Here is a 13,452-nt window from a genome sequence, read left to right on the forward strand (position 1 = left end):
GAGCCGGGCAGTCCGTTTTTTTACCTCAGCAGCCATTAAGGCTGTTTAGAGGTCGTCAGTTGAAGGTAAGTCCCAAGGAGGAACGGCGTCCAAAAGTGATGGCAGGAATCAGCCAAGTCAGGATACGTCGTAGTGACCAGGAACAGCAGCGACAGGTAAGTGTCAGCAGGACCAGGACCAGGAACAGCAGCGGAATCAGGAACAGCAGAGGAACCGGAAACAGCAGCGGAATCAGGAACAGCAGAGGAACCGGAAACAGCAGCGGCAGCTTCAGAAGCAGGAACAGGAACAGGAACGTCAGGATACCGGCAGGTAAGTCAGCATCGCAGGAACTAGCTGTATAGCTGGAGAACTCGCTTATCGGCCTTTCGGCCAAGATTTCAGCGAAATAGCTGGGAACAGATACTACACTTTGATCTTAGCCAAAAGGCCGAGAAGCGATAACCGGCAAAGGGGGCTTTGGTGGTTGAAAAAGAAAAAGAGTGAGATTGAGCATTCATATATTTCATAATTATGTTTAAGCAGATTGCTCGTGGCTGGAGATGACAGCGTGTATAACCATCACGTCTGACCAAAGAAGGCAACTTCTTGATTTCAAACAAAAAGATCGACGGCCATCGAGCGTTTTCAGCCGTCAACGGTAATATCACGTGGAATACATTGGTTCTCGACCCATCAACGACGGTAAGCCGCGTCGAGTGGGGTCATTTCTTGGGAGGGAGACCACCGGGGAACACGGCGTGCCGGTGGCTGCTCTCTTCCTCTCTCCCTCTTGTTTTCCATTAACGCGGTATTTGAGTCTTTTTAATAAAATTTGTGTATTTTTAAATATTTTCTTTTACGCTGTTTCTAACTAGTTCGCCAAGGCGATAATTTATCTTCGGTTTTCTCTGGGTCTTTTTTTAATAAGTGGCAACATGAACCGTGCTTAATCGATAATTAGAAAAAGTAAGATCATAATCATACGGAGTTTCCTCCTGCACGCTTACCAGAACAGCTGTAGAGAAGTGTCATGAGATATGGCACTACGAATTGACCGTGGTTGCCGCGTAGTACGCGCCCCGGCATCAGCAACACAAAAACTCGTTTTTTCCAAACCATCCCGCTTTTAACAGTCCCCTATTTCTACAGCGATAGTACCGCAATCCTCGCTAGGTAACTCGATGTAAATAACTTATATGGTGTCCGTTTCGAGAACGGAGTTACCATGGTTTGGGAGGGGGTAATTTTTTTTAAAGGGGAAGACGTGTTGCCAACGCGAATGTCGAAAAGCGGCCGGCTGTGAACTCCTAATCATGTCTCCTGTTAGTAACGAAAGTGACTTAAAAAAATCATACCGTTGGTAACGTACGACAATTAAGGTAAAAATTACAAAACAAATCCGTCCGAATCTTCAAAATGATCTACTAGCCAATGACGACTTTCCCTCTTATGACGTCAGGAATATATATATATATATATATATATATATATATATATATATATAAATGGTGTTTGATTTTAGATTCATTGAGCGAGGTGGGCCGATCCTGGAAGAACTGCAATACCAGGCCAACCCGTGGCGGAGGTGGAGCAAGCTCCGACCTCTCCGCCGCCGTCCAAAAATAAGTTTAATATCTTGGGCCCCGATGGGACCCGTATCAGATATTAAGCTGATAAGAACAGATACTGAATTTGTTTATTTAAAATTCGTTGTCAAGGTTACAAGTGTCCGCGTTATTAAAAAATTTAAATTATCGCGAACACTGTATTAAACAAAAAATGGATTGTTGCATACATCAGTCAAAGCGCTAAACGAGCGTAAAAATACTTGTCGTTCCAAAAATAAAATTAGACGCGATAATTTACAATACTATTTACAGTTATCTACAAGTCGAGTGAAGGTAAGTAAATATAATTTACTTCAGGTATTAGTATCCTATAAATTAATTTAAATTTAAGCATACAATTCTAATTTTTTCTTTTTGTTTTTCAGGTTCTACAGTTTTCAAGGTAAGTATATCAGGTAAGTTTTTTTTTTAACAATAGGTTCTAAATAATTTTTAAATTTTCTTTTACAGGGTAAACAGGTTCCGCGGTACGTATCAGGTGAGTTATTCATATTAAGCATACAATAATCTTTTAAAATATATATAAAAATAACTTTTAAAATTGTAAAGTTAAAATTTACAATAAAAGCGTATTTAAAACTAAGAAAGTAATTTAAAAACATATTTACATATCACCATAAGGGCCTATTTTTTCCCTTTTTTGGTAAATGTTCCTGATGGGGAAGTCTGTACTCGTTTCCTGCGAGTCTGCAAAGTTTGACGTGCCTCAGTTAAGAATTCTTCACGCCATCTGAGTAGCTCAGGTGACTCCGTGACAAAGTTTCCTGCACGCTGGCAAAAGTTCTCTATTTCGCAATCGGTCATTTCTGCAAACTGCCAATCTCGTTCGTAGATCGGACTCTCGTATACTGGGTGTTTCGAGTTGGGAGATGACTCTGGAACGGGTGTGCGCTGTGGCGGAGTCTTCACAGCGTTTGCGTAGCCGTTAGACATTTTTGGCAATTCAGATGCTTTAAGGGAAGACTTTGGCGAAGAGAGACTCCAGCCATCTTCACCCCCCTCAAAACACCCTACTTCTGGTATAGATTCGTCCATCTGTTCTTGATGGTCAGCAGCATCGGTAGCGGTTTCCCGTTCTGCCAGTGGTGCTGGGGTCGAGTTTCGTAAGTTGCCAGTGTCTTCGGGGGCTGGAATATGCCCTTGGATGTCCGAATCTTCTGGAGCTGATTGCGCCTTTTTCTTTTTCTTCTTCGGGCAATCCCGAACCTGATGACTGTCTTTACGGCAGTAAAAACACATTCGCTGGACACCTTGATAGACAAGTTGGATGCGATGCCCGCTGATGGTCATCAGGTTCGGGATTGGACTCTTGATCTTTACTTCTAGCCGCCGATTTCCATTGCGGACGTCTTTTAACGGGCCTTTTTGAAATGTTTCCCATGTTTCTGAGAGTACCTCACAATAATTCTTTAAGGCAGATTTCAGAAAGGGTAGCTCCCACCAGCTGGGAGCATCCTTGATTGTTATCTGCGTAACCGGATCGGCGACTCCAACGATGTTGAGGTGCTTGTCACCGACAATAATGCCGGCATCCACAGCCTTCTGATAGCAGAAAGCATCTTTAAAGGTGATCTGGCATTCCGCTTTTCCAATCATCTGGAAGACGGTGATACTCTTGGGGCCAATGCAGTCGAAAAGAGCTACAGCCAAATCTTCTACATTGACCCCGTCGAACTTGATTCTTGCCGTGGCCTTCTTGGAGGACGAAGGCTCGGACTGTGGTTTACACGGCAGCGACGACACGGCAGGCATGGCGACGATGGTGGTGACCGCCGAAGCGGAAACCGGATACTCAGGAACCGCTGGGGTGAACCAAACAGCGACTGGAACGCAGGAGCAGGAACAGGAACTTCAACTGGCACAGGAACTGGGTCGGTGTAGAATGCCGAATCAGCTTGGCAGGTAGACGAGCAGGCACGTATAACTCGCCTTAAAGGCGTATAAACACTTCTCGGCTTAGACTAAGATCGCGGTATAGAACTGATATAGGAAACAGATACTACACTTTGATCTTAGCCAAAAGGCCGAGAAGCGATAACCGGCAAAGGGGGCTTTGGTGGTTGAAAAAGAAAAAGAGTGAGATTGAGCATTCATATATTTCATAATTATGTTTAAGCAGATTGCTCGTGGCTGGAGATGACAGCGTGTATAACCATCACGTCTGACCAAAGAAGGCAACTTCTTGATTTCAAACAAAAAGATCGACGGCCATCGAGCGTTTTCAGCCGTCAACGGTAATATCACGTGGAATACATTGGTTCTCGACCCATCAACGACGGTAAGCCGCGTCGAGTGGGGTCATTTCTTGGGAGGGAGACCACCGGGGAACACGGCGTGCCGGTGGCTGCTCTCTTCCTCTCTCCCTATTGTTTTCCATTAACGCGGTATTTGAGTCTTTTTAATAAAATTTGTGTATTTTTAAATATTTTCTTTTACGCTGTTTCTAACTAGTTCGCCAAGGCGATAATTTATCTTCGGTTTTCTCTGGGTCTTTTTTTAATAAGTGGCAACATGAACCGTGCTTAATCGATAATTAGAAAAAGTAAGATCATAATCATACGGAGTTTCCTCCTGCACGCTTACCAGAACAGCTGTAGAGAAGTGTCATGAGATATGGCACTACGAATTGACCGTGGTTGCCGCGTAGTACGCGCCCCGGCATCAGCAACACAAAAACTCGTTTTTTCCAAACCATCCCGCTTTTAACAGTCCCCTATTTCTACAGCGATAGTACCGCAATCCTCGCTAGGTAACTCGATGTAAATAACTTATTTGGTGTCCGTTTCGAGAACGGAGTTACCATGGTTTGGGAGGGGGTAATTTTTTTTAAAGGGGAAGACGTGTTGCCAACGCGAATGTCGAAAAGCGGCCGGCTGTGAACTCCTAATCATGTCTCCTGTTAGTAACGAAAGTGACTTAAAAAAATCATACCGTTAGTAACGTACGACAATTAAGGTAAAAATTACAAAACAAATCCGTCCGAATCTTCAAAATGATCTACTAGCCAATGACGACTTTCCCTCTTATGACGTCAGGAATATATATATATATATATATATAAATGGTGTTTGATTTTAGATTCATTGAGCGAGGTGGGCCGATCCTGGAAGAACTGCAATACCAGGCCAACCCGTGGCGGAGGTGGAGCAAGCTCCGACCTCTCCGCCGCCGTCCAAAAATAAGTTTAATATCTTGGGCCCCGATGGGACCCGTATCAGATATTAAGCTGATAAGAACAGATACTTTTAATTGTTTATTAAAAGCTTCGTTTGATTTTACATATTTACATTTGTACATTTGTTATATTTGTTCGCGTTTTAATTAATTAAATTATCGCGAACAAGTCGGATAAACCTAAAAAAACAAGTATTTACATAAGTATTAATATTTAAACTTTCTAGGGGTGTCCACGTTCATAATCAAGCAAGGTAAGTATACTTTTTTTGTTATAGATCCTAGGTATATAATTAATTTATTTCCATTTTTTTTTTCAGGTTTAAAAAAAAAAGAAAACATTACGGGTTGAGTAAACAATGTTGCGCATAAAAATAAGTATAGTTAAAGTTCAAAATTTAAAATTAAATTTTACCGAGAAGGTTTCCCTTTTTTTGATGTTTTTACGGGAGTGGTGCTTCTTCTACGTTTGGAGTAGCTGTTGAGGAGCTCTTCAATCTCCTCTTGGAAACTGTCGAGGCTTATGTTCATCTGGTTGCAATGTGAGGAAGGTTCCATTGCAACACGCTTGTGGAGGATTTGAAGCTCCGTTCTGGTAAGTTTTGTAAGGTCGGGTCTCGTAACATTCGTCCAGGTAGTTGGATCCCACCTGGGCCCGGTAGTTGTAGTGGTCTCGTTGTCGCTAGTCTCGGAGTCGGTATGATTAGGTTCACTGTTTGGTGCTTCAGGTTTATTTTCAGGTTCGTTAGGTTGTGGCGGATTTTTCAGGGCATCGGAGTATTGGCTGGTTTGGACTGGAGGTGCTGCGTTCTTGTTGGAAGGTTCCGGTGACATCAACGTCCAGCTCTCTTCAGAGCCTCTGGAGTCGTCAGATGTGGTAAGTATTTGTGGTTTACTTGGTTGGTTTACTTGATTTTCTTCTAGGTTGGCGACCTCGGCCTCTTGGTCAGGTTTACTGGAGTCGGCTACATTCTGCGGTTTTGATATTGCTGTCGGGTTGTCATCGGCTAATGGCGTCTGGACGTTCTCGGGCTCGAGGTTCGGAGACAGACCCTGGCCCTCAAGCTGAATTGGGTGTCTTTCTGCTTGTGGTGACTTCTTTTTTTCACAGGATGAAGCCATGTGACCTTCTTCTTCACAAAAGAAACATTTTTTTACTACGCCTCGATAGTAAACTAATGCGCGGCTACGCCCGAAAAACAAAACGTTGGGAATCGATTTTTCCATTATGATTTTGACCGAACGGTCTCCGTTTTTTACACCTTTCAGCTGGGGATATTCATCGAAGCGATAGGTTTTAACGTTACCATACTGTCGGAGGGTACTGATAACTGCATCCCATTGGATCCACTTTGGTAGGTTCTTGACTGTAATCCAAATCCCTTCATCATCCATTGAGGTAAGTTTCCATTTTTTTCCATTCGTTTTTAGGTCATCACAGGAGAGTGCTTGCTGGAGAAAGGCCAGGGTCGTAAACGTTATCAAGTAAATTTCTTTACCCATAGGTTGTAGAGTATCTATACTCTTAGGTCCAAGGTGGTCGTAGATGGTCTGAGCCACGTCTAGGAAGCCGGCATCGACTTCCAGCCGAGCCGTTCTTTTTTTCTCCTCCGTAGCCATTTCAGGCTAGGAGAGTGTCGTCTGGTGAGAGAAGCCCCAAGCAGGAGCAGCGTCGATGGAGCACGTCAGCAGGAACGGCAGGTAAGTACCAGGTAAGTACTTTCAGGAACAGCGTCAGGATAGCAGCAGAATGGATCGGCACTGGAACAACTCATGCGGCAAGGCAGGAACACTCGCCTTTAAAGGCGTAGAAACACTTCTCGCCCCCCGACTAAGATCTCGGTATAGCACTATTGAAAACAGATACTACACTTTGATCTTAGCCAAAAGGCCGAGAAGCGATAACCGGCAAAGGGGGCTTTGGTGGTTGAAAAAGAAAAAGAGTGAGATTGAGCATTCATATATTTCATAATTATGTTTAAGCAGATTGCTCGTGGCTGGAGATGACAGCGTGTATAACCATCACGTCTGACCAAAGAAGGCAACTTCTTGATTTCAAACAAAAAGATTTACGGCCATCGAGCGTTTTCAGCCGTCAACGGTAATATCACGTGGAATACATTGGTTCTCGACCCATCAACGACGGTAAGCCGCGTCGAGTGGGGTCATTTCTTGGGAGGGAGACCACCGGGGAACACGGCGTGTCGGTGGCTGCTCTCTTCCTCTCTCCCTCTTGTTTTCCATTAACGCGGTATTTGAGTCTTTTTAGTAAAATTTGTGTATTTTTAAATATTTTCTTTTACGCTGTTTCTAACTAGTTCGCCAAGGCGATAATTTATCTTCGGTTTTCTCTGGGTCTTTTTTTAATAAGTGGCAGCATGAACCGTGCTTAATCGATAATTAGAAAAAGTAAGATCATAATCATACGGAGTTTCCTCCTGCACGCTTACCAGAACAGCTGTAGAGAAGTGTCATGAGATATGGCACTACGAATTGACCGTGGTTGCCGCGTAGTACGCGCCCCGGCATCAGCAACACAAAAACTCGTTTTTTCCAAACCATCCCGCTTTTAACAGTCCCCTATTTCTACAGCGATAGTACCGCAATCCTCGCTAGGTAACTCGATGTAAATAAATTATATGGTGTCCGTTTCGAGAACGGAGTTACCATGGTTTGGGAGGGGGTAATTTTTTTAAAGGGGAAGACGTGTTGCCAACGCGAATGTCGAAAAGCAGCCGGCTGTGAACTCCTAATCATGTCTCCTGTTAGTAACGAAAGTGACTTAAAAAAATCATACCGTTGGTAACGTACGACAATTAAGGTAAAAATTACAAAACAAATCCGTCCGAATCTTCAAAATGATCTACTAGCCAATGACGACTTTCCCTCTTATGACGTCAGGAATATATATATATATATATATATATATATATATATATATATATATATATATATATATATATATATATAAATGGTGTTTGATTTTAGATTCATTGAGCGAGGTGGGCCGATCCTGGAAGAACTGCAATACCAGGCCAACCCGTGGCGGAGGTGGAGCAAGCTCCGACCTCTCCGCCGCCGTCCAAAAATAAGTTTAATATCTTGGGCCCCGATGGGACCCGTATCAGATATTAAGCTGATAAGAACAGATACTTTTAATAGTTTATTAAAAGATTCGTTTCGTTACAAAAATTACATTCAAGTTATTTGTTCGCGTTTTAACTTAATTTAAATTAGCGCGAACAGTCGTTAAAAGATAAAAATAAACATTGTAAAAAAATCGAGTGAAGAACTATGTGAAAATTTAAAAATTAAATTTAAAACATATTTTTGCCTTTTTTCACTTCTTTTTCTGGAGTTTTACTACGTCGTCTCTTTGGATAGTTTTTTAAAAGTTCGATGATTTGTGCCGCTTGGTCTTCTGCTCGTTTGGTTAGGACTGGTGAACGTGAGGGTGCTCTGGAGTTGATTTTTGCAAGAAGGGCTTGAAGTTCGGATTTCCTCAATAGATGTAAATGTAGTTGTGACGGATCGGTATAATTCCACTGTGATGGATTAAATCGGGGTCTTGAGTTGTTGTCGGAATCAATGGATTCGGGTTCGCTTTCGGGTTCTAGGTCATCGTGATGTGGTGGAGATTTCAAGGCGTCGGCGTATTGGCTTGTTTGAACTGGAGGTTCTGCGTTTCTCTTGTATGGTTCTGGTGATGTTAAAGTCCAGCTCTCTTCAGAGCTTTTGGAGTCGTCGGATGCGGTAAGTATGGGTGATTTGCTGGTTTGGGGTTCTTGATTTTCTTCCAGGTTGTTTTCTAGTGTGGTGGCGTTGGCAAGAGCAGATGTGGAACTTCGGTGTGGTTCAGGATCTTTGGGTAAGTCTTTTTTGGCTACCGGCTTGTCTGCCGTCTTTTCCTTCTTTGCGACACAGGCAGAGGCAAAGTGCCCCTCCTGGTCACAGAAGAAGCATTTCTTTGAAACGCCGGGATAGTAGACCAGAGCCCGACTGCGGCCGAAATAAAGGACATTAGGTATAGTTTGAGTTATTCGTATTTTTACCGCTCTGTCTCCATTTTTAACTCCTTTTAGTTCTTTATATTCATCTAAACGATGAGCCTTTATTTCGCCGTACTGACGTAGGGTTGTCAATATGGCGTCCCATTGGATCCATGGTGGTAAATTCTTGATCGTCAGCCAGACGCCATCATCCTCGACGCTGGTGACTCTGCAGGTCTTGTTGCCGATTGTTAGTTCTCCGTAAGAGACCGCTTGCTGTAGAAAGGCAAGGGTTGCGAAGGTAAGTAAGAATGCCTCCTTACCAACAGGTTGCAACGTCTCGATGGATTCAGGACCGAGCTTCTCGTGGAAAGCCTGAGCGACTTCCAGGAAGCCGGCGACGACGTCCAGTCGAGCAGTTCGTTTTCTCACCTCCATAGCCATCCTGGCTATGGAGAGATCGTCAGGTGAATTTAGGTCCCAGGAAGGAACAGCGTCAAGTAGCAATGGCAAAAGCCAGCCAGGTCAGGATACAGCGTAGACGTCCGGAACAGCAGCGACAGGTAAATAGCAGCGGAACCAGGACCAGGAACAGCAGCGGAACCAGGATCAGCAACGGAACCAGGAACAGCAGCGGCAGCTTCGGAAGCAGGAACAGGAACAGGCACGTCAGGAAACCGGCAGGTAAGTCATCATCACAGGAACAGGCTGAGAAGCGTATACGTCGCTTAACGGCCTTTCGGCCAAGATTTCAGCGAAATAGCTGGGAACAGATACTACACTTTGATCTTAGCCAAAAGGCCGAGAAGCGATAACCGGCAAAGGGGGCTTTGGTGGTTGAAAAAGAAAAAGAGTGAGATTGAGCATTCATATATTTCATAATTATGTTTAAGCAGATTGCTCGTGGCTGGAGATGACAGCGTGTATAACCATCACGTCTGACCAAAGAAGGCAACTTCTTGATTTCAAACAAAAAGATCGACGGCCATCGACGTTTTCAGCCGTCAACGGTAATATCACGTGGAATACATTGGTTCTCGACCCATCAACGACGGTAAGCCGCGTCGAGTGGGGTCATTTCTTGGGAGGGAGACCACCGGGGAACACGGCGTGCCGGTGGCTGCTCTCTTCCTCTCTCCCTCTTGTTTTCCATTAACGCGGTATTTGAGTCTTTTTAATAAAATTTGTGTATTTTTAAATATTTTCTTTTACGCTGTTTCTAACTAGTTCACCAAGGCGATAATTTATCTTCGGTTTTCTCTGGGTCTTTTTTTAATAAGTGGCAACATGAACCGTGCTTAATCGATAATTAGAAAAAGTAAGATCATAATCATACGGAGTTTCCTCCTGCACGCTTACCAGAACAGCTGTAGAGAAGTGTCATGAGATATGGCACTACGAATTGACCGTGGTTGCCGCGTAGTACGCGCCCCGGCATCAGCAACACAAAAACTCGTTTTTTCCAAACCATCCCGCTTTTAACAGTCCCCTATTTCTACAGCGATAGTACCGCAATCCTCGCTAGGTAACTCGATGTAAATAACTTATATGGTGTCCGTTTCGAGAACGGAGTTACCATGGTTTGGGAGGGGGTAATTTTTTTTAAAGGGGAAGACGTGTTGCCAACGCGAATGTCGAAAAGCGGCCGGCTGTGAACTCCTAATCATGTCTCCTGTTAGTAACGAAAGTGACTTAAAAAAATCATACCGTTGGTAACGTACGACAATTAAGGTAAAAATTACAAAACAAATCCGTCCGAATCTTCAAAATGATCTACTAGCCAATGACGACTTTCCCTCTTATGACGTCAGGAATATATATATATATATATATATATATATATATATATATATATATATATAAATGGTGTTTGATTTTAGATTCATTGAGCGAGGTGGGCCGATCCTGGAAGAACTGCAATACCAGGCCAACCCGTGGCGGAGGTGGAGCAAGCTCCGACCTCTCCGCCGCCGTCCAAAAATAAGTTTATTATCTTGGGCCCCGATGGGACCCGTATCAGATATTAAGCTGATAAGAACAGATACTTTTAATTGTTTATTAAAAGCTTCGTTAATTTTACAGTTTTTACATGTTTACGTTTGTTGTATTTGTTCGCGTTTTACTTAATTAAATTATCGCGAACAAAAGTCAAGTTCATAGTCGATCAAGGTAAGTATAGTTATTAAGCATATAATTATTTTTTTCTTTTTTGCAGGGTTTAAACAGTGAGAGTTATGTAAAGTTAAAAACTTTAAAACAAAACACTAAGAAATAATCGAGATAAAAAACTTAATTTTAAAATTTAAAGGTGACGAATAAAATATGTGAATAATACACTAAAATACATTTTAAAAAAATATATTAAAAGTGTATTAGAAACATATGTGCAAAATTCAGTATGTTACGTATTCTGCATATATATCTTGTTCGGGTGTGCTTTTGGCGCTGGCGAATGACTTCTTCTCCTCGTTCTGGGTCTTTCCTTTCTTAGCTGATTTTCCTGGAGAATTGGTCAAGCGTCGTTTCGAAAATTTTTCTTGTTCCTTGCTGATGAGTGTTAACAACATCTGCCTCCTCCTGTCTGTTATAGCGTCAGTTGTCTCGATGTATTTCGTGTATCCTTGTAGTTCCTTTTGTGAATAGTTCTTTAAGATCTCTAGTTCTTTCGGAGTGGCATGCAGAGTGTCGTAACGATTCGTGGGCTGGGATTCCTGGTGGTCGCTTGGTGGTGTTCCCTGCGATGTTGCCGCTTTTGCTATGGGTAATTGCTCCTTAGCTGAAGTGTTGTCGACTGTCTCCTGGACGTGCTCGGGTTTTTCCTTTGGAGACTCTTTCTGACCTTCCTCCATGGGTTGATTCCGCTCTTCTTGCTTAGCTCGTTTTGCTTCACAAGTCGAGGAGTTGTGGCCTTCTTGGTCGCAAAAAAAACATTTTTTTACGACCCCTGTGTAGTAGACTAATGCCCTGCTTCGGCCAAAAAAGAGAACATTAGGGATGGTTTTAGACATGATTATTTTTACAGAGCGGTCGCCGTTTTTTAGTCCTTTTAGTTCGGGGTATTCGTCTAGTCTGTGAGCTTTGATGGTTCCGTAGTGTCTGAGAGTTGTTAGTATGGCGTCCCATTGGATCCAGGAGGGCAGGTTCTTGATGGTTAACCAGACACCGTCGTCGTCGATGCTGGTTATCGTGCAGGGTTTTCCATTTATAACTAACTCCCCATAGGAGACAGCTTGCTGGAGGAAGGCCAGAGTGGTAAAGGTAAGTAAGAAGCAATTTTTACCCACAGGTTGAAGAGTCTCCAAGCACTGAGGTCCAAGTTTATCGTAGAAGGTCCGAGCGACGTCCAGGAATCCGGCGTCGACTTCAAGCCGGGCAGTCCGTTTTTTTACCTCTGCAGCCATTAAGGCTGTGGAAAGGTCGTCGGTTGAAGGTAAGTCCCAAGAAGGAACGGCGTCAAAAGGTAATGGCAGGAGTCAGCCAAGTCAGGATACGGCGTAGTGACCAGGAACAGCAGCGACAGGTAAGTCTCGGCAGGACCAGGACCAGGAGCAGCAGCGGAATCAGGAACAGCAGAGGAACCGGAAACAGCAGCGGCAGCTTCAGAAGCAGGAACAGGAACAGGAACGTCAGGATACCGGCAGGTAAGTCAGCATCGCAGGAACTAGCTGTATAGCTGGGAAACTCGCTTAACGGCCTTTCGGCCAAGATTTCAGCGAAATAGCTGGGAACAGATACTACACTTTGATCTTAGCCAAAAGGCCGAGAAGCGATAACCGGCAAAGGGGGCTTTGGTGGTTGAAAAAGAAAAAGAGTGAGATTGAGCATTCATATATTTCATAATTATGTTTAAGCAGATTGCTCGTGGCTGGAGATGACAGCGTGTATAACCATCACGTCTGACCAAAGAAGGCAACTTCTTGATTTCAAACAAAAAGATCGACGGCCATCGAGCGTTTTCAGCCGTCAACGGTAATATCACGTGGAATACATTGGTTCTCGACCCATCAACGACGGTAAGCCGCGTCGAGTGGGGTCATTTCTTGGGAGGGAGACCACCGGGGAACACGGCGTGCCGGTGGCTGCTCTCTTCCTCTCTCCCTCTTGTTTTCCATTAACGCGGTATTTGAGTCTTTTTAATAAAATTTGTGTATTTTTAAATATTTTCTTTTACGCTGTTTCTAACTAGTTCGCCAAGGCGATAATTTATCTTCGGTTTTCTCTGGGTCTTTTTTTAATAAGTGGCAACATGAACCGTGCTTAATCGATAATTAGAAAAAGTAAGATCATAATCATACGGAGTTTCCTCCTGCACGCTTACCAGAACAGCTGTAGAGAAGTGTCATGAGATATGGCACTACGAATTGACCGTGGTTGCCGCGTAGTACGCGCCCCGGCATCAGCAACACAAAAACTCGTTTTTTCCAAACCATCCCGCTTTTAACAGTCCCCTATTTCTACAGCGATAGTACCGCAATCCTCGCTAGGTAACTCGATGTAAATAACTTATATGGTGTCCGTTTCGAGAACGGAGTTACCATGGTTTGGGAGGGGGTAATTTTTTTTAAAGGGGGAGACGTGTTGCCAACGCGAATGTCGAAAAGCGGCCGGCTGTGAACTCCTAATCATGTCTCCTGTTAGTAACGAAAGTGACTTAAAAAAATCATACCGTTGGTAACGTA

General features: G+C 43.5%; 1 non-coding gene and 8 pseudogenes across 1 annotated transcript; all 9 read right to left on the bottom strand.

Moving 5' to 3' along the window:
* Window positions 1-339: 339 nt before the first annotated feature.
* On the bottom strand, window positions 340-442 carry LOC149931170 (U2 spliceosomal RNA; annotated as a pseudogene).
* Window positions 443-1,513: 1,071 nt separating this feature from the next.
* On the bottom strand, window positions 1,514-1,704 carry LOC149931171 (U2 spliceosomal RNA). Its single transcript, XR_016476535.1, has one exon. It is a non-coding gene; the product is annotated as a U2 spliceosomal RNA (small nuclear RNA).
* Window positions 1,705-3,487: 1,783 nt separating this feature from the next.
* LOC149931172 (U2 spliceosomal RNA) lies at window positions 3,488-3,646 on the bottom strand (annotated as a pseudogene).
* Window positions 3,647-4,697: 1,051 nt separating this feature from the next.
* Window positions 4,698-4,877, bottom strand: LOC149931173 (U2 spliceosomal RNA; annotated as a pseudogene).
* A 1,642-nt stretch (window positions 4,878-6,519) lies between these two features.
* On the bottom strand, window positions 6,520-6,687 carry LOC149931174 (U2 spliceosomal RNA; annotated as a pseudogene).
* A 1,094-nt stretch (window positions 6,688-7,781) lies between these two features.
* LOC149931175 (U2 spliceosomal RNA) lies at window positions 7,782-7,959 on the bottom strand (annotated as a pseudogene).
* Window positions 7,960-9,456: 1,497 nt separating this feature from the next.
* Window positions 9,457-9,586, bottom strand: LOC149931176 (U2 spliceosomal RNA; annotated as a pseudogene).
* A 1,076-nt stretch (window positions 9,587-10,662) lies between these two features.
* LOC149931177 (U2 spliceosomal RNA) lies at window positions 10,663-10,842 on the bottom strand (annotated as a pseudogene).
* Window positions 10,843-12,441: 1,599 nt separating this feature from the next.
* LOC149931178 (U2 spliceosomal RNA) lies at window positions 12,442-12,544 on the bottom strand (annotated as a pseudogene).
* Between the last annotated feature and the right edge of the window lie 908 nt (window positions 12,545-13,452).

This window comes from Leiobunum rupestre, chromosome 9, assembly GCF_980474605.1.
Source record: "Leiobunum rupestre chromosome 9, qqLeiRupe1.1.hap1, whole genome shotgun sequence".
NCBI lineage: Eukaryota > Metazoa > Arthropoda > Arachnida > Opiliones > Sclerosomatidae > Leiobunum > Leiobunum rupestre.